The 22,882-nt window shown below is 38.4% G+C and overlaps 1 pseudogene; it reads right to left on the reverse strand.

The window, feature by feature from the left end:
* Positions 1-280: 280 nt before the first annotated feature.
* Positions 281-1,217, reverse strand: LOC129024163 (cation-dependent mannose-6-phosphate receptor-like; annotated as a pseudogene).
* Between the last annotated feature and the right edge of the window lie 21,665 nt (positions 1,218-22,882).

Below are 22,882 nucleotides of genomic sequence, written 5' to 3' on the forward strand. Positions count from 1 at the left end.
ATTGTGAATAGTGCCACAATAAACATATGTGTGCATGTGTCTTTATAGCAGCATGATTTATGTTCCTTTGGGTATATACCCAGTAATGGGATGGCTGAGTCAAATGGTATTTCTAGTTCTAGATCCCTGAGGAATCACCACACTGTCTTCCACTATATTAGCTCTATTCTAAACTGTACCTCTCTAGAGAAAAAAATAGAAAATAGGGAACAAAGGTAAGGCAATTTGACTAGTGAAAAGAGGATGCAAATTAAAAGCAAACTGGAAAGGAAGAGCAATATTAAGGGTGTGGTGAGAGACTGAAGTGGAGATGCTTGAGAAATCTGTCAGAGTATGCTCTGGTTTGGGAAATTGAAGAAGAGGCTAGATATTTAAAGTATAATCCCATTGGTGATAAATGACCATCCTTTTCTTCTAACTCCTTCCCCAGCTGGTCATCCCTCACACCACCATATACAGCAGGCACATTTCAGGGCTTAGAATGACACACCAAGTAACAACCATCTTTTACAAGGTTGTGAAGAGCTTGCCAGAAGGCTACGCCAGGGAATCTGTTCAATTCCATTGGCTCCCACCATCAGTTGCTGGAATAGGAAACCCCTAATGACATAGACAGCAATCAGTGATGCAAATATAAGTAAGACAGAACCCATCCCGAGGTGGGAGATCTCCGGGGAATAGACCAGGCTCCTATCCATCTCAAAAAGGTAGAAACAATCTTGGACTTTGTCTTTCTCCTCAGACACAGGGTTAAAATTGTCCACTGGGGTGTGTTGATAGTCTTTACTCCTATTATCACTGCTGCATGACAATGCTGCTTCTGGCTACAGTGGTTGTTGTATACATCACCCTCTTTATAGATCAGCATCATCCAATTACTTCCATTGAAGACATGAGTCTGGTTGGGTCTGCCTACCTCCTCCCTGTTACTTTTATTGATTGGCACCAGGCCTGCCCCAGATATGTGATTACTAGCTTCCCAGCATGCCCTGAACATGTATATGTATATATCTGGGCCCTGGCCCACAGTGCTCTCAAACTTTTGTTAAACACTGGTTTCAGCCACTTCAGTAGAGCCAACTTGTTCCCTGACTCTTTACCTTTTTCTCTACCAGGTCACAGGTTTTTTCTTTGGTGTGACAGCATTGTCTTTCTGCCATAGCCAGGAGTAGCAGCAGTGGCAGTCTAGCCTTTCGGTAGCTGTAGAAAAGGGACATCTTGCTTCAGGCAAAGGGAGTAGGAAAGGCTCAGAATTCTCCAGCAAATACCTGTCTGAGGCTGGGACATGGGGCTAGATGTGAACCCCAGTCCTAGAGTTAGTGTCAACTCATAACCTTTTGCATTATATTTAAATTGGAATTGGCAAGAGGAGAAAGAAAGATATAGATGTGAAATAGCCTACATAGTGCCTGGCATATAGTAGGCATTAAATAAAATGTCTAAGGTTGTGCTGTCTGCTTTCAATGATAACAGCACATTGTAGGACAATGAATATGAATATTATACTAACTTGATACAGGTTAATGTGCAGTCACTACCTCAGGGATTTGCTAGCTTGCTCACCCTGGGGTTTTGCTCTCTGGTTGCCAATGACTTCTGGTAGTGCAATGTTTTAAGCACCACAAAATGAATTTTGTGCCACAGGTGGTTTCTGAGGCACAGTAAGCAGCCAGCCAGTGGGCAGTGGGTATTTTCATGAGCTGCCTAGACATTCATGTTCAGAGAGTATCTATTATGTAATTTATTCAAGATTTAACACATATTTATTATGACTTCTCTGGTAGATTATTACATTGTTCATCCATATTCAGTGTCCCTCCCTGCAGCATCTCTGCCTTTAGAAGGGTTATGCTTCCCTACTCCTTCAAAAATCAGGCTTAGACATATGACTTGCTTTGGTCAATGAACTATGAGCAGAAGTGACATGTGTCACTTCTGGATGGAAGCTTAAAGAAACAGTGCTTTCTTTGCCCCATTCCCTTTTCCATATGCTTTGTTGACTGGCAACATCCCAGATGGTTCCTTTTCTATTGACTAGTGTCCCAGAGTGAGGTCAACTAAGATCTACTATGAGTAGAACCATCTACACTGCCCTTCTACCAACCTATTTTGGGAGTGTAGTATGGCAAGAAACAAACATTTATTATAAGCCACTGAAATTTTGAGATTGCTTCTTACTGAAGCATAACCTAGCTTGTAAAGTTTCCAAGGATGCCAGAAGAGTGACTATAAGCAATTCATCTGCAGTTGGTATAGGATATGGTTAGGTTCAGTGCCCCACCCAAATCTCATCTTGAATTGTAATCCCCATAATCACCATGTGTCAAGGGCAGGACCTGGTGGGAGATGATTGGATCATGGGTGTGGTTTCTCCCATGCTGTTCACATAGTGAGTGAGTTCTCACAAGATCTGATGGTTTTAGAAGGGGCTCGTACCCTTCACTCTTTCACTCTCTCACTCTCTCTCACCTGCTGCCATGTAAGACATGCCTTTGCTTCTCTCTCACCTTCCACCATGATTATAAGTTTCCTGAGGCCTGCCCAGCAATGTGGAACTGTCAGTCAATTAAACATCTTTCCTCTACAAATTACCCCCAGTCTCGGGTATGTCTTTATAGCAGTGCGAGAATGGACTAACACAGTACATGACAACTCTGAGCTTGGGCTGAGGGTCCAACTCACTTCTTGCTTTGATTCTGGTAGAAATATTGAAAATCCCAAGTCACAGAGCTCAGGAAGTCCAGGTGTGAGAGTCCTCTAAGGACAAAGACTGTTCTGTGACTAAGCAGTCTCTCTCTTTGCCCTCTTTCTATAGGTAATGATGTAGAACCTCTGAGCTGGCCCCCTGAGGTCCCAGTTCAGTGACTGTCAAAACTTTATGAGAAGTATATTGTAAATCTTCACTTTCTCTCATCATAAACCAGTGTGAGAGTTGGCATTGTGTTGCAATGGGAATTTTCTGCTTTTAGTGGTTTGACACTTAGGCCCTTTTGTTACAAATCCAGTTTTAATTTTCTTTACATAGTCCAGGCACAGCACATAAAGCTCTGTACACTGGGGAGGGCTATATGGTCAGTTACATTAGGGGCTAAGTTTTTGATTTTTTTTTTAACTTTGCTGAAATTGATTACAAGTGTTTTAACAAGTACCCAGGTTATTTCCTTGTCTGGGCAGCTCAGGGACAAGGGGGAAACCAAGTTGTCAGAGCATACACAAAACTTGCTGGTATTTATTCTGGTATAAATATTGAAATTGGTGAATTTGGGAGAACCCTGTATGGGAAGGTACATAGCAGATGGGTGGAAAACAAAGTACTGACAACCCTGCTTTTTCTAGCTTTTGTTTTATTTTGATAACATTTTACATATGTATACACTTTTTAACTACTACCCAGAACAAGGTATCAAACATTTCCAACATTCCAAAAAGTTCCCTTATCCTCTTCCTCATCAATACCTCCCCATTCCAGAACAGGCAACTGTTCTGACCGCTATCATCTTAGATTACTTTAGCCTGTTTCAGCAATTGGTACCAATGGAATCACATAGTATGCACAATTTTGTGTATGATTTCTGTATAACCGGGTTTTAAAAATTTTTAATTGTAACTTTTTCTCGGTGCATAGTAGGTGCATATATCTAGGGGTTACATGAGATATTTTGATACAGGCATGCAATGCATAATAATCACATCAGGGTAAATGGGGTTCCCATTACCTCACGCATTTATCTTTTGTGTAACAAACAATCCAATTACACTTTTACTTATTTTTAAATGTACAATTAAATTATTTTTGGCTATAGTCACCCTGTTGTGCTAGGAAATACTAGGTCTCATTCATTCTTTCTACTACTTTTTGTACCCATTAACCCTCTTGAATCCCCGTCCACCCCCTGATTTCCCTTCTTAGGCTTCTACACTCTGTCTCCATGAGTTCAACTGTTTTAATTTTTAGCCCTCATAAATCAGTGAGAATATGCGATGTCTGTCTTTCTGTGCCTGACTAATTTCACTTAACATAATGACTTCCACTTCGATCATGTTGTTACAAATGACTGGATCTCACTCTTTTTATGGCTACATAGGTCTCCACTGTGTATATGTACCACATTTTCTTTATTCATTCATCTGTTGATGGACACTTAGATTGCTTTCAAATCATGGCTATTGTAAATAGTGCCTCAATAAACATGGGAATGCAGATCTCTTTGATATACTAATTTCTTTACTTTTACATATACACCTAGGAGTGGAATTACTGGATTGTATGGTAGTTATATTTATAATTTTTTGAGGAACCTCCAAGCTGTAATCCATAGTGGTTTTACTAACTTACATTTCCACCAGCAGTGTACGAGGGTTCCCTTTTCTCCACATCCTCCCCAGGCATTTGTTATTGGCTGTCTTTTGGATAAAAGCCATTTTAACTGAGGTGAGATGATATCTCATTGTAGTTTTGATTTGCATTTCTCTGATGATCAATGATGTTGAGCACCTTTCCATATACCCATTTGCCATTTGTATGTCTTCTTTTGAGAAATGTCTATAAGATCTTGGGATGATTTTTTAAATTGGATTATTAGATTTTTTTCCTATATAATTGCTTGAGTTCTTTACATATTCTAGTTATTAATCTCTTGAAAAATGGGTAGTTTGCTAATATTTTCTCTCATTCTGTGGGTTGTCTCTTCACTTTATTGACTGATTGTTTCCTTTGCTGTGCAGAAGCTTTTTAACTTGATGCAATCCCATTTGTCCATTTTTTCTTTGATTGCCTGTGCTTGTGGGGTATTACTGAAGAAATCTTTGCCATGTTCAGTGTCCTGGAGAGTTTCTCCAATGTTTTCTTATAGTAGTTTCATAGTTTGAAGTTTTAGATTTAAGTCTTTAGTTCATTTTGATTTGATTTCTGTATATGGCAAGAGATAGGGGTCTAGTTCCTTCTTCTGCATATGAGTATCCAGTTTTCTCAGTGTCCGGTTTTTCTCTCAGTATTGGAGAGACTGTTTGTGACCCCATGTACATCCTAGGCATCTTTATCATAAGTGAGTTCACTGTAGATGTATGGATTTGTTTCTGGGTTCTCTACTCTGTTTCATGGGTCTAGTCTATGTGTCTGTTTTTCTGCCACTACTGTGCTGTTTGGTTATTATAGCTCTGTAGTAAAATTTAAAGTCAGGTAATATGATTCCTCCAGTTTTTTTTTTCTTTTTTTGCTTAGGATAGTTATGGGTATTCTGGGTCTTTTGTGGTTTGACATAGATTTTAGAGTTTTTTTCTATCTTTGTGAACAACGTCATTGGTATTTTCATAGGGATTGCAATTAACTTATAGATTGCTTTGGGTAGCATGGACATTTTAACAATATTTATTCTTACAACACATGGACATGGAATATCTTTCCATTTTTGTGTGTGTCCTCTTCAATTTTTTGCATCAATGTTTGATGGTTTTCATTGTAGTGATCTTTCACTTGTTTGATTAATTACTAGATATTTTATTTTACTTACAGCTATTGGAAATGGGATTACTTTTTAACTTATTTTTCATATTATTCACTGTTGGCACATAGAAATGTTATTAATTTTTTGTTCTTTTTTTGTTATTATACTTTAAGTTCTGGGATACATGTGCAGAACATGCAGGTTTGTTACATAGGTATACATGTGCCATGGTGGTTTGCTGTACCCATCAACCTGTCAGGTACATTAGGTATTTCTCCTAATGCTATCCCTCCCCTAGCCATGCAGCCTCTGACAGGCCCTGGTGTGTGATGTTCCCCTCCGTGTCCATGAGTTCTCATTGTTCAACTCCCACTTATGAGAGAGAACATGCAGTGTTTGGTTTTCTGTCCCTGTATTAGTTTGTTGAGAAAGATGGTTTCCAGCTTCATCCACGTCCCTGCAAAAGACATGAACTCATCCTTTTACATGGCTGCATAGTATTCCATGGTATACACGTGCCATATTTTCTTTATCCAGTCTGTCATTGATGGGCATTTGGGTTGGTTTCAAGTCTTTGCTATTGTGAACAGTGCTGCAATAAACATACATGCACATGTGTCTTTATAGTAGAATGATTTATAATCCTTGGGGTATATATCAAGTAATGGGATTGCTGGGTCAAAAGGTATTTCTGGCTCTAGATCCCTGAGGAATCACCACACTGTCTTCCACAATGGTTGAACTAATGTACATCCTCACCAACAGTGTAAAAGCATTCCTATTTCTCCAAATCCTTTCCAGCATCTGTTGTTTCCTGATTTTTAAGTGATCTCCATTCTAACTGGCATGAGATGGTATCTCATTGTTGTTTTGATTTGCAGTTCTCTAACGACCAGTGTGGGCCACATAAATGTCTTCTTTTAAGAAGTGTCTGTTCATATCCTTCACCCACTTTTTTGATGGGGTGGTTTTTTTCCTGTAAATTTGTTTAAGTTCCTTGTAGATTCTGGATATTAGTCCTTTATCAGATTGATAGATTGCAAAAATTTTCTCCCATTCTTTAGGTTGCCTATTCATGCTGAAGATAGTTTCTTTTGCTGTGCAGAAGCTCTTTAGTTTAATTAGATCCCATTTGTCAATTTTGGCTTTTGTTGCCATTGCTTTTGGTGTTTTAGTCATGGAGTCTTTGCCCATGCCTATGCCCTGAATGGTGTTGCCTAGGTTTTCTTCTAGGGTTTTTATGGTTTTAGGTCTTACGTTTAAGCCTTTAATCCATCTTGAGTTAATTTTTGTATAAGGTGTAAGGAAGGGGTTCAGTTTCAGTTTTCTGCATATGACTAGCCAGTTTTCCCAGCACCATTTATTAAATAGAGAATCTTTTCCCCATTGCTTGTTTTTGCCAGGTTCATCAAAGATCAGATGGTTGTAGATGTGTGGCATTACATCTGAGGCCTCTGTTCTGTTTCTTTGGTCTATATATCTGTTCTGGTACCAGTACCATGCTGTTTTGTTACTGTAGCCTTGTAGGGTAGTTTGAAGTCAGGTAGCATGGTATCTTCAGCTTTGTTCTTTTTGCTCAGAATTGTCTTGGCTATACGGGCTCTTCTTTGGTTCCACATGATATTTAAAGTAGTATTTTCTAATGCTGTGAAGAAAGTCAATGGTAGCTTAATGGGGACAGCATTGAATCTATACTCTGGGCAGTATGGCCATTTTCACAATATTGATTCTTCCTATCCATGAGCATGGAATGTTTTTCCATTTGTTTGTGTCCTCTCTTATTTCCTTGAGCAGTGATTTGTAGTTCTCCTTGAAGAGGTCCCTCACAACCCTTGTAAGTTGGATTCCTAGGTATTTCATTCTCTTTATAGTAACTGTGAATGGGAGTTCACTCATGATTTGGCTCTCTGTTTGTCTATTATTGGCATGTAGGTATGCCTGTGATTTTTGCACATTGATTTTGTATCCTGAGACTTTGCTGAAGTTGCTTATCAGTTTAAGGAGGTTTTGGGCTGAGAAGGTGGGGTTTTCTAAATATACAATCATGTCCTCTGCAAAGAGAGACAATTTGAATTCCTCTCTTCCTATTTGGATGCCCTTTATTTCTTTCTCTTGCCTGATTGCCCTGGCCAGAACTTCCAATACTATGTTGAATAGGAGTGGTGAGAGACGGCATCCTTGTCTTGTGCGGATTTTTCAAAGGGAATGCTTCCAGCTTTTGCCCATTCAGTATGATATTGGCTGTGGGTTTGTCATAAATAGCTCTTATTATTTTGAGATACGTTCCATCAATACCTAGTTTCTTGAGAGTTTCTAGCATGAAGGGGTGTTGAATTTTATTGAAGGCCGTTTCTGCATTTATTGAGATAATCATTTGCTTTTTGTCATTAGTTCTGTTTATGTGATGAATTATGTTTATTGATTTGCATATATTGAAGCAGCCTTGCATCCCAGGGATGAAGCTGACTTGATTGTGGTGGATAAGTTTTTGATATGCTGCTGGGTTCCATTTGCCAGTATTTTATTGAGGATTTTTGCATCGATGTTCATCAGGGATATTGGCCTGAAATTTGTTGTTGTTGTTGTGTCTCTGCCAGGTTTTGTTATCACGATGATGCTGGCCTCATAAAATGAGTTAGGGAGGATTCCTTCTTTTTCTATTGTTTGGAATAGTTTCAGAAGGAATGGTTCCAGCTCCTCTTTGTACCCTAGTAGAATTCAGCTGTGAATCTTTCTGGTCCTGGGCTTTTTTTTTTGTTGGTAGGCCATTAATTACTGCCTCAATTTCAGAATTTGTTATTGGTATATTCAGGGATTCCACTTCTTCCTGGTTTAGTCTTGGGAAGGTGTATGCTTCCAGGAATTTATTCATTTCTTGTAGATTTTCCAGTTTAATTGCACAGAGGTGTTTATAGTATTCTCTGATGGTAGTTTGTATTTCTGTGGGATCAATGGTGATCTCCCTTTTATCATTTTTTATTGCATCTATTTGATTCTTCTCTGTTTTCATATTGGTCTTGCTAGCAACTATCTATTTTGTTAATCTTTTCAAAAAAACCATCTCCCGGATTCATTGATGTTTTCTGAAGGGTTTTTCATGTCTCTATCTCCTTCAGTTCTGCTCTGATCTTAGTTATTTCTTCTCTTCTGCTAGCCTTTGAATTTGTTTGCTCTTGCTTCTCTAGTTCTTTTAATTATGATGTTAGAGTGTTGACTTTAGATCTTTCCCACTTTCTCCTGTTGGCATTTAGTGCTATAAATTTCCCTCTAAACACTGCTTTAGCTGTGTCCCAGAGATTCTGGTACATTGTGTCTTTGTTCTCATTGGTTTCAAAGAACTTACTTGTTTCTGCCTTAATTTCATTATTTACCCAGGAGTCATTCAAGAGCAAGTTGTTCAGTTTCCATGTAGTTCAGTTTTGAGTGAGTTTCTTACTCCTGCATTCTACTTTGATTGCACTGTGGTCTGAGACACTATTTGTTATGAATTCCATTCTTTTGCATTTTTTGAGGAGTGTTTTACTTCGAATTATGTGGTAAATTTTAGAATAAGCATGACATGGTGCTGAGAAGAATGTGTATTCTGCTGATTTGGGGTGGAGAGTTCACTAGATGTCTGTTATGTCCTCTTGGTCCAGAGCTGAATTCAAGTCCTGAATATCCATGTTAATTTTCTGTCTTGTTGATCTGTGTAATATTGACAGTGGGTTTTAAGTCTCCCACTATTATTGTGTGGGAGTCTAAGTCTCTTTGTAGGTCTCCAAGAACTTGCTTTATGAACCTGGGTGCTCCTGTATTGGGTGCATATATATTTAGGATAGTTAGCTCTTCTTGTTGCATTGATCCCTTTACCACTATGTAATGCCCTTCTTCATCTATTTTGATCTTTCTTGGTTTAAAGTCTGTTTTATCAGAGACTAGAATTGAAACCAGTGGTGTTTTTGCTTTTCATTTGCTTGGTAAATATTCCTGCATCCCTTTATTTTGAGCCTATGTGTGTCTTTGCATGTGGGATGGGTCTCCTGAATACAGCACACCAATGGGTCTTGACTCATTATCCAATTTGCCAGTCTGTGTCTTTTAATTGGTGCATTTAGCCCATTTCCATTTAAGATTAATATTGTTATGTGTGAATTTGATCCTGTCATGATGATAGCTGGTTATTTTGCCTGTTAGTTGATGCAGTTTCTTCATAGTGTTGATAGACTTTACAATTTGGTATGTTTTTGCAGTGGCTGGTACCAGTTTTTCCTTTCCATATTTAGCGCTTCCTTCAGTAGCTTTGTAAGGCAGGCATGGTGGTGACAAAATCTCTCAGCATTTGATTGTCTGTAAAGTATTTTATTTCTCCTTTGTTTATGAAGCTTAGTTTGGCTGGATATGAAATTCTGGATTGAAAATTCTTTTCTTTAAGAATGTTGAATATTGGCACCCCCTCTCTTCTGGCTTGTAGGGTATCTGCAGAGAGACCCACTGTGAGTCTGATGGGCTTCCCTTTGTGGGTAACATAGGCTTTCTCTCTGGCTGCCCTTAACATGTTTTTCTTCATTTCAACCTTGGTGAATCTGATGATTATGTGTCTTGGGGTTGCTCTTCTCGAGGAGCATCTTTGTGGTATTCTCTGTATTTCCTGAATTTGAATGTTGACCTGTCTTGCTATGTTGGGGAAGTTCTCCTGGATAATATCCTGAAGAGTGTTTTCCAACTTGGTTCCATTCTCCCTGTCACTTTCAGTTACACCAAACAAACGTAGGTTTGGTCTTTTCACATAGTCCCATATTTATTGGAGGCTTTGTTCGTTCCTTTTCATTCTTTTTTCTCTAATCTTGTCTTCATGCTTTATTTCATTAAGTTGATCTTCAGTCTCTGATATCCTTTCTTCCACTTGATTTGGCTATTGATACTTGTGTATGCTTCACAAAGTTCTTGTGCTGAGTTTTTCAGCTGCATCAGGTCATTTATTTTCTTCTCTGAACTGGTTATTCTAGTTAGCAATTCCTCTAACCTTTTTTTCGAGGTACTTAGCTTCCTTGCATTGGGTTAGAACATGTTCCTTTAGCTCAGAGGAGTTTATTACCCACCTTCTGAAGCCTACTTCTGTCAATTTATCAAACTCATTCTCTGTCTAGTTGTGTTCCCTTGCTGGCAAAGAGTTGTGATCCTTTGGAGGAGAAGAGGCGTTCAGGTTTTTGGAATTTTCAGCCTTTTTGCATTGGTTTTTTCTCATCTTCATAGATTTATCTACCTTTGGTCTTTGATGTTGGTGATCTTCAGATGGGGTTTTGGTGTGGACGTCCTTTTTGTTGATGTTGATTCTATTCCTTTCTGTTTGTTACTTCTCCTTATAACAGTCAGGCCCCTCTGCTGCTGGTCTCCTGAAGTTTGCTGGAGGTCCACTCCAGACACTGTTTGCCTGGGTATCACCAGTGGAGGCTGCAGAACAGCAAAGTTTGCTGCCTGTTCCTTCCTCTGGAAGCTTCGTCCCTGAGGGGAATCTGCCAGATGCCTGCCAGACCTCTCCTGTATGAGGTGTCTGTTGACCTCTGCTGGGAGGTGTTTCCCAGTCAGGAGGCATGGGGTTCAGGGACCCACTTGAGCAAGCTGTCTGTCCCTTAGCAGAGCTCAAGCACTGTGCTGGGAGATCCACTGCTCTCTTCAGAGCTGGCAGGCAGGAATGTTTAAGTCTGCTGAAGCTGCACCCACAGCCACCCCTTTCCCCAGGTGCTCTGTCCCAGGGAGATAGTTTTATCTATAATCCCCTGACTGGGGCTGCTGCCTTTTTTTCAGAGATGCCGTGCTCAGAGAGGAGGAATCTAGAGAGGCAGTCTGGCTACAGCAGCTTTGCCAAGTTGCTGTGGGCTCCACCCAATTCGAACCTCCTAGTGGCTTTGTGTACACTGTGAGGGAAAAAAACACCTACTCAGTAATGGTGGACACCCCTCCACGCACCAAGCTCCAGCATCCCAGGTTGTCTTCAGACTGCTGTGCTGGCAGTGAGAATTTCAAGCCAGTGGATCTTAGCTTGCTGGGCTTTGTGGGGGTGGGATTCACTGAGATAGACCACTTGGCTCCCTGGCTTCAGCCTCCTTTCCAGGGGAGTGAATGGTTCTGTCTCACTGGCATTCCAGCTGCCACTGGGGTATGAAAAAAAAAAAAAAAAACAACAACTCCTTCAGCTAGCTTGGTGTCTGCCAAAATGGCCACCCAATTTTGTGCTTGAAACCCAGGGCCCTGATGGTGTAGGCACCCAAGGGAATCTCCTGGTCCATGGGTTGTGAAGACCATGGGGAAATCATAGTGTCTGGGCTGGAGTGCACCATTCCTCATGGCACAGTCCCTCATGGCTTCCCTTGGCTAGGGAAGGGAGTTCCCCTATCCCCTGTGCTTCCCGGGTGAGGTGATGCCCCACCCTGCTTTGGCTCACCCTCCATGGGCTGCACCCACTGTCTAACCAGTCCCAATAAGATGAGCTGTGTACCTCAGTTGGAAATGCAGAAATCACCCACCTTCTGTGTTGATCTCTCTGGGAGCTGCAGACCAGAGTTGTTTCTATTCAGCCATCTTGCCCACCACCTGAAATGCTACTAATTTTTGTATGTTTATTTTGTATTCTGCAACTTTACTGAATTTGTTTATCAGTTGTAATAGTTTTTTGATGAAGTCTTTTTGATTTTCCAAATATAAGATCATAACATCTGCAAACAAGGATAATTTGATTTCTTCCATTCCAATTTGGATGTACTTTATAACTTTCTCCTGTCTTATTGCTCTAGCTATTACTTACAGTACTAGGTTGAATATCAGTAGTGAAAGTGGGCATCATTGTTATGTTCCAGATCTTAGAGGTAAGCCTTTCAGTTTTTCCCTATTCCATATGATACTAGCTGTGGGTCTGTCATATATGGCTTTTATTATGTTGAGGTGTGTTCCTTGTATCCTCAGGGTTTTGATGTTTTTCATCATGAAGGGAGTTGAATTTTACCAAATGCTTTTTCAGAATCAATTGAAATGATCATATGTTTTTTTGTACTTTATTCTGTTGATGTGATGTATCACATTGATTGATTTGTGTATGTCAAACCATCCTTGGATCCCTGGGATATCAACATGGTCATGATGGATGAACTTTTTTATGTATTGTTAAATTTGATTTACCCTAATACCAAAATCAGACAAAGACACACCAAAAAAAAAAAAAAGAGAAAACAATAGGCCAATATCACTGGTGAATATTGATTCAAAAATCCTCAGCAAGATACTGGCTGACAGTATCAGACAAAAATCAGACAAAGGCAGTATTTTGCTGAGGATTTTTGAATCAATATTCATCAGTGATATTGACCTTTTTTTCTTTTTTTTTTTGATGTGTCTTTGTCTGATATTGGTATCAGAGTAATACTGTCTTTGAAGAATGACTTTGGAAATATTCCCTCCTCTTCTATTTTTTGGAATAGTTTGAGTATGATTAGAATCAGTCCTTCTAAATGTTTGGTATAATTTAGGAGTGAAGCCAATTAGATCCTGTTCTTTTCTTTGCTAGGAGACTTTTTATTATGGCTTTGATCATGTTATTTGATATTGGTCTGTTTAGGTTTTGGGTTTCTTCATGGTTCAATCTTGTTAGGTTGTATGTGTCTAGAAATTTGTCCATTTCTTCTAGAGTTTCCAATTTACTGGCATATATTTGCTCATAGTAGCCACTAATTATTCTCTGAATTTCTGCATTATGAGTGGTAACATCTCCTTTTTCATCTTTGATTTTATTTATTTGGATATTCTCTCTTTTTTTCTTATTCTGACTAAAGGTTTGTTGATTTTGTTTAACTTAAAAAAGTAACTTTTGTTTAATTTATCTTTTCTATTGTTTTCTTCATTTCAAATTGATTTATTTCTGCTCCAGTCTTTATTATTTCTTTTCCTGTACTAAATTTGGGTTTGGTTTGTCTTGCTTTTCTGGTTCTCTAACATGCATTGTTAAGTTGTTCATTTGAACTTTTTCTTCTTTTTGATGTGAGGCACTTACAGCTATAAACTTCCCTCTTACTTTCACTGTATCTCTTAGGATTTGGTCTGTTGTGTTTTCATTATCATTGGTTTCAAATAATTTTTCAATTTCCTTCTTAATTTCTGCACTGACCCACTAGTCATTAAGAAGCATATTGTGTAATATCGACATGTTTTATAGTTTTCAAAAATTCCTCTTGTTTTTGATTTCTAGTTTCATTATTTTGGGGTCAGAGAAGATGCTTGAGATTATTTCAGATTTTTTGAATGTTTTAAGACTTTTTTTGTGGCCTAACATATGGTTTATCATTGGGAATGATCCATATACTGAGGAAAAGAAGGTGTATTCTGCAGTCATTCAATAAAATGTTCTGTAAAAATCTATTAAGGTCCATTTGTTCTACAGTGTGCAGATTAAGTCAGAAGTTTCTTGCCTGAAAGATCTGGCCAATGCTGAAAGTGGGGTGCTGAAGTCTCCAGGTATTATTGTATTGAGGTGTATCTCTCACTTTAGCTTTGATAATATTTGCTTTATATATCTGGGTGCTTCATTGTTGCATGCATACATATATGAAATTTTTATATCCTATTGCTGAATTGACTCCTTTATCATTATATAATGACCTTCTCTGTCTCTTCTTATACTTTTTGTCTTGAAATCTATTTTTTCTGGTATAGGTATAGCTACTCCTACATTTTTCATTTCCATTGGCATGGAATATATTTTTTCATCACTTTATTTTCAGTCTACTGTGTTTCTTGTAGGCAACAGATCATTGGGTCTTATTTTTTGTTGTTGTTTGTTTTAATCCATTCAGCTACTCTATGTCTTTTGATTGGAGAGTTTAGTCCATTTACATTCAATATTATTATTGATAATTAAGAACTTACTTCTGCCACTTCGTTACTTGTTTTCAGATTGATTGTAATCTTCTTTCTTTCCTTCCTTCTTGTTTGCCTTTTAGTGATTTTCTCTAATTTTATGATTTAATTTCTTCTGTTTTATTTTTTGTGTATCTTTTGTATTTTTTTGACTTAAGGATACCATGAGGCTTTTAAATATTATCTTATAACTCATTATTTTAAGCTGAAAAAAACCTTAACACTGTTTGCCTAAACAAACAAAAAAGCAAAAAGAAAACTAATAAAAATTCCACACTTTAACTTTGTCCCCCAATTTTTAACTTTTTAGTATTTCTATCTTATTGTGCTGTCTATGTCTTGAAAAGTTGTAGTTATTATTTTTGATTTGGCTCATCATTCAGTCTTTCTACTTAGGATAAGTGGAGTTCACACACTACAGTTACAATGGCATAATGCACTGTGTTTTTCTGTGTGCTTACTATTACCAGTGAGTTTTGTACCTTCAGATGATTGCTTATTGCTCATTAACACTCTTTTCTTTCTGACTGAAGTATTTCCTTTAGCATTTCTTGTAGGACAGGTCTCATGTTGATAAAATCACTCAGCTTTTGTTTGTCTAGAAAAGTCTTTATTTCTCCTTCATGTTTGAAGATTATTTTCAGCAGATAAACTATTCAAGGTTAAAATATTTTTTTTCCTTCAGCACTTTAAATATCTCATGCCACTCTCCTGACCTGTAAGGTTTCCACTGAAAAGTCTGCTGCCAGACATATTGGAACTCCATTGTATGTTATTTCTTTTCTCTTGCTGCTTTTAGAATCCTCTCTTTACCCTTGACCTTTTGGAGTTGATTATTAAATGCCTTGAGATAGTCTTCTTCAGGTTAAATCTGTTTGGTGTTCTATAACCTTCTTGTACTTGGATATTGCTATGTTTCTTTTGATTTGGGAAGTTCTCAGTTATTATCACTTTGAATAAATTTTCTAAGCATATCGCTCATGTAACTCCTCTTTAAAGCCAGTTACTCTTAGATTTGCCATTTTGATGATATTTTCCAAATCCCATAGGTGTACTTCATTGTTTTTTATTATTTCTCCTTTTGTCTCCTCTGACTTTGTATTTCCTGTCTTTAAGCTCACTAATTCTTTCTTCTGCTTGATTAATTCTTCTATTAAAAGTCTCTGATACATTCCTCAGTATGTCATTGCATTTGCCAATTCCACAATTTCTGCTCGATTCTATTTATTTCAACCTCTTTGTTAAGATTATCTTATAGAATTTTGAATTCCTTCTCTGATTTATCTTGAATTTCTTTGAGTTTCCTCAAAACAGCTATTTTAGACTTCTTGGGAAGATATTAGATAGAAGGCAGGACTAGCTTGCAGCTCCAGCTTGGATGGACAGAGCAGCATGTGGAGACTCACATCATGAACTTTTGCTCCAGAACTACTGCAGGAATATACCAGGAAAGCTGAGAAAATTCACAGACCCTTTGAAGGAAGTGGATTTCTCCTGCAGGACCCAGGAGACAGCCCAAATACTGTCAGTGCCCAAGCTGTGACAGTGGGAAAGGGGGATCATTGGCCTCCGAACACACACCCTCACTGGGGAACCCAAAGGTCTAGATAACTGGAGAAGGGTTTGACCTTACCTGGAGCTGAGTCAATTTAGACAGCCAAATGAAATACAGGGGTAGAGGAAGCAGTGGGAAAAGCCCTGTGGGCTCTCTGAGTCCCCAGGGAAGCCATTTCAGACTTGTCTCACAGGGGTTCTTGGGGAGGACTGCCAGAGGAACTGGGAAAAGACCACAGGGAGAAACCTCCAGCTGAACTTTGTAACAATTCCAACTGAACACAAAATCTCCTGGCCAGAACTTGGGGGAGGGCATGAAATTGGTGTGCAGACTTGACAGGTGGGGAGGTGCAAAAGTACTGCTTGCTTTTTCAGTTGGGAGGCTGGAATCCTGGGGCAAGTTCTCAGCCCTGCTCACCCACTGCCTGAAAACAAACTTGGTGTTGTTGTGGGGGGCACACCTAACTGTGGCTCCACCTGATGGTCCTTTCCTACCCACCCTGGTAGCTGAAGACAAAGGACATATTCTCTTGGGAGTTCTAGGGCCCCACTCACCACCTGATCATCCCTATAATACCACAGCTGATGCTCTCTTGAAAGCACTACCTCCTGGCAAAAGGCTAACCAGCACAAAATGGTGCATTAAACAATGAAAACTAAGGACTCTCACAGAATCCATTTCACTCCCTTGCCACCTCCACTGGAGCAGGTACTGGTATCCACAGCTGAGAGAACTGAAGACAGTTCACATCACAGAACTCTGTGCAGACAACCCCCAGTACCAGCCTGGAGCCTGGTAGCCCTGCTGGGTGGTTAGATCCAAAAGAGAAATAACAATCACTATAGTTTGGTTCTCAGGAAGCCACATCCCTAGGAAAGGGGGGAGAATACTACATCAATGGAACACCCTGTGGGACAAAAGAATCTGAACAGCAGCCTTGAGCCCCAGCAGTCTTGAATCTTCCTGCTGACACAGCCTACCAAAATGAGAAGTAACCCAAAAAACAATTCTGGTAACATGACAAAACATGGTTCCTTAACACCTTCCAAAATAACACCAGCTTGCCAAGCAATGGATCCAAACCAAGAAGAAATCCTTGATTTACCTGAAAAAGAATTCAGAAGTTCGATTAGTAAGCTAATCAAGGAGGCACTAGAGAAGGGTGAAGTCCAATTTAAGAAAATCAATAAAATGATACAAAATATGAGGGGAGAAATATTCAGTGAAATAGATAGCATAAATAAAAGACAGTTACAACTTTAGGAAATAAAGGACACATTTAGAGAAATGCAAAATGTACTGGAAAGCCTCAGCAATAGAATCGAACAAGCAGAAGAAAGAACTTCAGAGTTCAAAGACAAGGTTTCTGAATTAACCCAATCCAACAAAAACAAAGAAAAAAGTATTTAAAATATGAACAAAGCCTCTAAGAAATTTGGGATTATGTTAAACAGCCAAACCTAATACTAATTTGTGTTCCCAAGGAAGAAGATAAATCTAAAAGTTTGGAAAACAGACTTGAGGAAATAATTGAGGAAAACTTCCCTGGTTTTGCCAGAGACCTAGGTATTTAAATACAAGAAGTTCAACAAACCCCTGGGAAATTCATCACAAAAAGATCATTGCCTAGGCACATAGTCATCAGGTTATCTAAAGTCAAGATGAAGGAAATTTTCTTAAGAACTGTGAGGCAAAAGAACCAGGTAACTGGTAAAGGAAAACCTATCAGATTAACATATCAGCAGAAACCCTACAGGTAAGAGGGGATTGGGGCCCTATCTTCAGCCTCTTTAAACAGAACATTTATCAGCCAAGAATTTTGTATCCAGTGAAACTAAGCTTCATAAGTGAAGGAAAGAAACAGTCTTTTTCAGACAAATAAATGCTGAGAGAATTTGCCACTGTCAAGCCAGCACTACAAGAACTGCTAAAGGGAGCCCTAAATCTTGAAACAAATCCTGAAAACACATTGAGACAGAACCTCCTTAAAGCATAAAACTCACAGGACCTATAAAACTAAAATACAATTAAAAAAACAACAAAGTATACAGGCAACAAATAGCACAATGAATGGACTAGTACCTCACATCTCAATCTAACATTAAGTGCAAATGGCCTAAATGCTCCACTTAAAAGATACAGAATGACAGAATGGATAAGAATTCACCAACCAAGTATCTGCTGCCTTCAAGAGAGTCACCTAACACATAAGGACTCACAAAAACTTAAGGTAAAGGGGTGGAAAAAGACATTCCATGCAAATGGACACCAAAAGCGAGCAGGGGTAGATATTCTTATACCAGACAAAACAAACTTTAAAGAAACAGTACTCAAAAAAAGACAAAGAGGGACATTATATAATGATAAAAAGCTTTGACCAACAGGAAAATACCACAATCCTAAATATATATGCACCTAACACTGGAGCTCCCAAATTTGTAAAACAATTACTACTAGACCTAATAAATGAGATAGACAGCAACACAATAATAGTGGGAGACTCCAATACTCCACTGACAGCACTAGACAGGTCATCAAGACAGAAAGTCAACAAATAAACAATGTATTTAAACTATACCCTGGAACAAAGGGACTTAACAGATATTTACAGAACATTCTACCCAACAACTACACAATAGACATTCTATTCATTAGTGCATGGAACTTTCTTGAAGATAGACCATATAATAGGTCACAAAACAAGTCTCAATAAATTTAAGAAAATTGAAATTAATCAAGTACTATCTCAGACCACAGTGGAATAAAATGGGAAATCGACTCCAAAAGGAACCTTCAAAAACATGCAAATACATGGAAATTAAATAACCAGCTCCTGAGTGATCACTGGGTTAACAATGAAATCAAGATGGAAGTTAACAAATTCTTTGAACTGAACAACAACAGTGACACAACCTATCAGACCTCTGGGCTAGAGCAAAGGCAATGCTAAGAAGAGAGTTCATAGGCCTAAATGCCTTCATCAAAAAGTCTGAAAGAGCACAAATAGACAATGTAAGGTTACACCTGAAGGAACTAGAGAAACAAAAACAAACCAAACCCAAACCCAGCAGAAGAAAGGAAATAACCAAGATTAGAGCAGAACTAAATGAAATTGGAACAAAAAAGCAATACAAAAGATAAATGAAACAAAAAGCTGTATCTTTGGAAAGATAAATAAAATTGATAGGCCATTAGTGAGATTAACCAAGAAAAGAAGAGAGAAGATCCAAATAAGCTCAATTAGAAATGAAATGGGAGATATTACAACCAAGTTCACAGAAATACAAAGATCATTCAAGGCTACTATTAATACCTTTATGTATGTAAACTAGAAAACCTAGAGGAGATGGATAAATTCTTGGAAAGATAAAACGCTCCAAGCTTAAATCAGGGAAAATTAGAAACCCTGAACATACCAGTAACAAGCAGCAAGATTGAAATTGTAATAAAAACATTACCAACAAAGAAAAGTCCAGGACCAGACAGATTCACAGCTGAATTCTACCAGATATTCAAAGAAGAATTGGTACCAATCCTATTGGCACTATTCCACAAGATAGAGAAAAACAGAATCCTTTCTAAATCATTTTATGAAGCCAGTATCACCCTAATACCAAAACCAGGAAAGGACATAACAAAAAAAGGAAACTAAAGACCAATATCTCTGATGAACATAGATGCAAAATTTATTAACAAAATACTAGCTAACTGAAACCAACAGCATATCAAAAAAATAATCCACCATGATCAAGTGGGTTTCATAGCAGGGATGCAGGGATGGTTTAATATAGGCAAGTCAGTAAGTATGATACACCACATAAACACAATTTAAAAAAATCACATGATCATCTCAGTAGATGCAGAAAAAGCATTTGACAAAATCCAGCATCACTTTATGATTAAAACACTCAGCAAAATTTTTACACAGGGGACATACCTCAATGTAATAAAAGCAATCCATGACAAATCCAGAGCCAACATTATACTGAATGGGTAAAAGTTGAAAGCATTCCCTCTGAGTACTGGAACTAGGCAAGTATGCCCACTGTCACCACTTCTATTCAACGTAGTACTGAAAGTCCTAGCCAGAGCAATCAGACAAGAGAAAGAAATAAAGGGCATCCAAATCTGTAAAGAGGAAGCCAAACTTTTGCTGTTTGCTGATGATATGATTGTATACCTAGAAAACCCTTAAGACTCATCCAAAAAGCTTCTAGAATTGGTAAATGAATTCAGCAAAGTTTCAGGATACAAAATTAATGGACACAAATCAGTAGCTCTGCTGTACAACAACAGCAACCAAGCTGAGAATCAAACAAGAAGTCAATCCCTTTCCCAATAGCTGCAAAAAATAAAATACTTAAGAATATACCTAACCAAGAAGGTGAATGACCTCTGCATGGAAAGCTACAAAAAACTGCTGAAAGAAATCATAGACAACACAAACAAATGGAAACACATCCCATGTTCACGGATGGGTAGAATTAATATTGTGAAAATGAACTTACTGCCAAAAGCAATCTACAAATTCAATGCAATTCCCATCAAAATACCACCATCGTTCCTCACAGAACTAGAAAAAGCACTCCTAAAGTTCATATGGAACCAAAATAGAGCCTGCATATCCAAAGCAAGACTAAGCAAAAAGAACAAATCTGGAGGCATCACATTACCTGATTTCAAACTATATTATAAGGCCATAGTCACCAAAACAGCATGATACTGGTATAAAAATGGGCACATAGCCCAATGGAACAGAAAAGAAAACCCAGAAACAAAGCCAAATACTTACAGCCCCCTGATCTTTGATAAAGCAAACAAAAACATAAAGTGGGGGAAAGACACACTATTCAACCAATGGTGCTGGGATAATTGGCAAGCCACATGTAGGAAAATAAAACTGGATTCTTATCTCTCACCTTATAAAGAAATCAACTCAAGATGGATCAACAACTTAAATCTAAGTCCTGAAACTATAAAAATTATAGAAGATAACTTTGGAAAAACCCTCCTAGACATTGGCTTAGGCAAAGATTTCATGACCAAGAACCTAAAAGCAAACGCAACAAAAACAAAGATAAATAGGTGGGTCTTAATTAAGGTAAAGAGCTTTTGCATGGCAAAAGGAAGGGTCAGCAGTGTAAACAGAGAAACCACAGAGTCGGAGAAAATCTTCACAATCTGTACATTTGACAAACGACTAATATCCAGAATCTACAATGAACGAAGACAAACAATCTCATCAAAAAGTGGGCTAAGGACATGAATAGATAATTCTCAAAAGAAGATATACATTTGGCCAACAAACATTTGAAAAAATGTTCAACATCACTAATTATCAGGGAAATGCAAATCAAAACCACAATGTGATACCACCTTACTCCCACAAGAATGATCAAAATCAAAAAATTAGAAAATAATAGATGTTAGCGTGGATGCAGTGAAAAGGGAACACTTCCATACTACTGGTGAGAATGTAAACTAGTACAACTACTGTGGAAAACAGCATGGAGATTCCTTAAAGAACTAAAAGTAGAACTGCCATTTGATCCAGCAATCCCACTAGTGGGTATCTACCCAGAGTACAAGAAGTAGTTATACAAAAACAGATACTTGCACACGTATGTTTATAGCAGCACAATTCACAATTGTGAAAAATATGGAACCAGTTCAAATGCCCATCAATCAACTAATCAATGAACTGTGATATATATATATATATATATATATATGATGGAATTTTATATTTATATATATATATGATGGAATACTACTCAGCCATAAAAATGAATGAATTAACAGCATTTGTAATGACCTGGATGAAATTGGAGACTATCATTGTAAGTGAAGTAACTTAAGAATGGAAAACCAAACATCATATGCTCTTACTCATAAGGGGGAGCTAAGCTATGAGGATGCAAAGGCATAAGAATAATACAATGGACTTTGGGGACTCAGAGGAAAGGATGGGAAGGGGGTGAGGAATAAAAGACTACAAACTGGGTTCAGTGTATACTACTCATGGGATGAGTGCACCAAAATCTCACAAATCACCACTAAAGAACTTATCATGTAACCAAATACCACCTATTCCCCAAAAACCTATGGAAATTAAAAAACAATAAACAAAAAAATAAAACTATCTTCCTATCTTAAGAAAAATAGCTATTTTGAATTCTTTTTCTGAAAAGTACAATATCTCTGCCTCTCCAGGATTAGTCAGTCCCTGGGTGTCTTATTTAGTTCATTTTGTAAGGTCATGTTTTCCTGGATGGTCCTGATGCTTGTGAATGTTTGTTTGGTGCCTGGGCATTGAAGAGTTTGATATTTATTGTAGACAGGGATTGTGAGGCATTGCACTGAACACAGTGCTGCCCTATTATGACAGAAAACAAAACCAGACCAAACTCAGCTGACACTTACCCATGGAGGGAGCATTTAAGACAGCCCTAGTGAGAAAGGAATCGCCAATCCAAGCAGTCCAAACTTGAGTTCCCACAAGCCTCACCACCATGAGCTAAAGCAAGGTGGGGCCCTTAATAAACTTGAAAGGGAGTCTAGGCCACAAGGACTGCAAATCCTAGGTGAGTCCTAATGCTGAACTGGGCTCAGAGGCAGTAGACTTGGAGGCACACGATGTACTGAGACACCAGCCAGGGTGCCTAAGGGAATGGTGGTGTCACCCCTCCTTTAACCCCAGGTTGCACAGCTCATGGCTCCAAAAGAGACACTTTCCTTCTGCTTGAGGAGAGGAGATGAAAGAGTGAGGAATGCTTTTTCTTGCATCTTGGATACCAGATCAGCCACAGCAGGATGTTGCACTGGGCAGAGCCATGAGGGCCCCGTTCCAGGTCCTAGGTCCCAGACATTTCTAGACACACTCTGGGAAAAAAGAGAACCCACTGCCTTGAAGGGAAGAACCCAGTCATGGCAGGATTGATCACTTGCTAACTGAAGAGCCCTTGGACCCTGAATAGCCAGCAGCAATACCTAGATA

This window comes from Pongo pygmaeus, chromosome X (assembly GCF_028885625.2).
Source record: "Pongo pygmaeus isolate AG05252 chromosome X, NHGRI_mPonPyg2-v2.0_pri, whole genome shotgun sequence".
Lineage (NCBI taxonomy): Eukaryota > Metazoa > Chordata > Mammalia > Primates > Hominidae > Pongo > Pongo pygmaeus.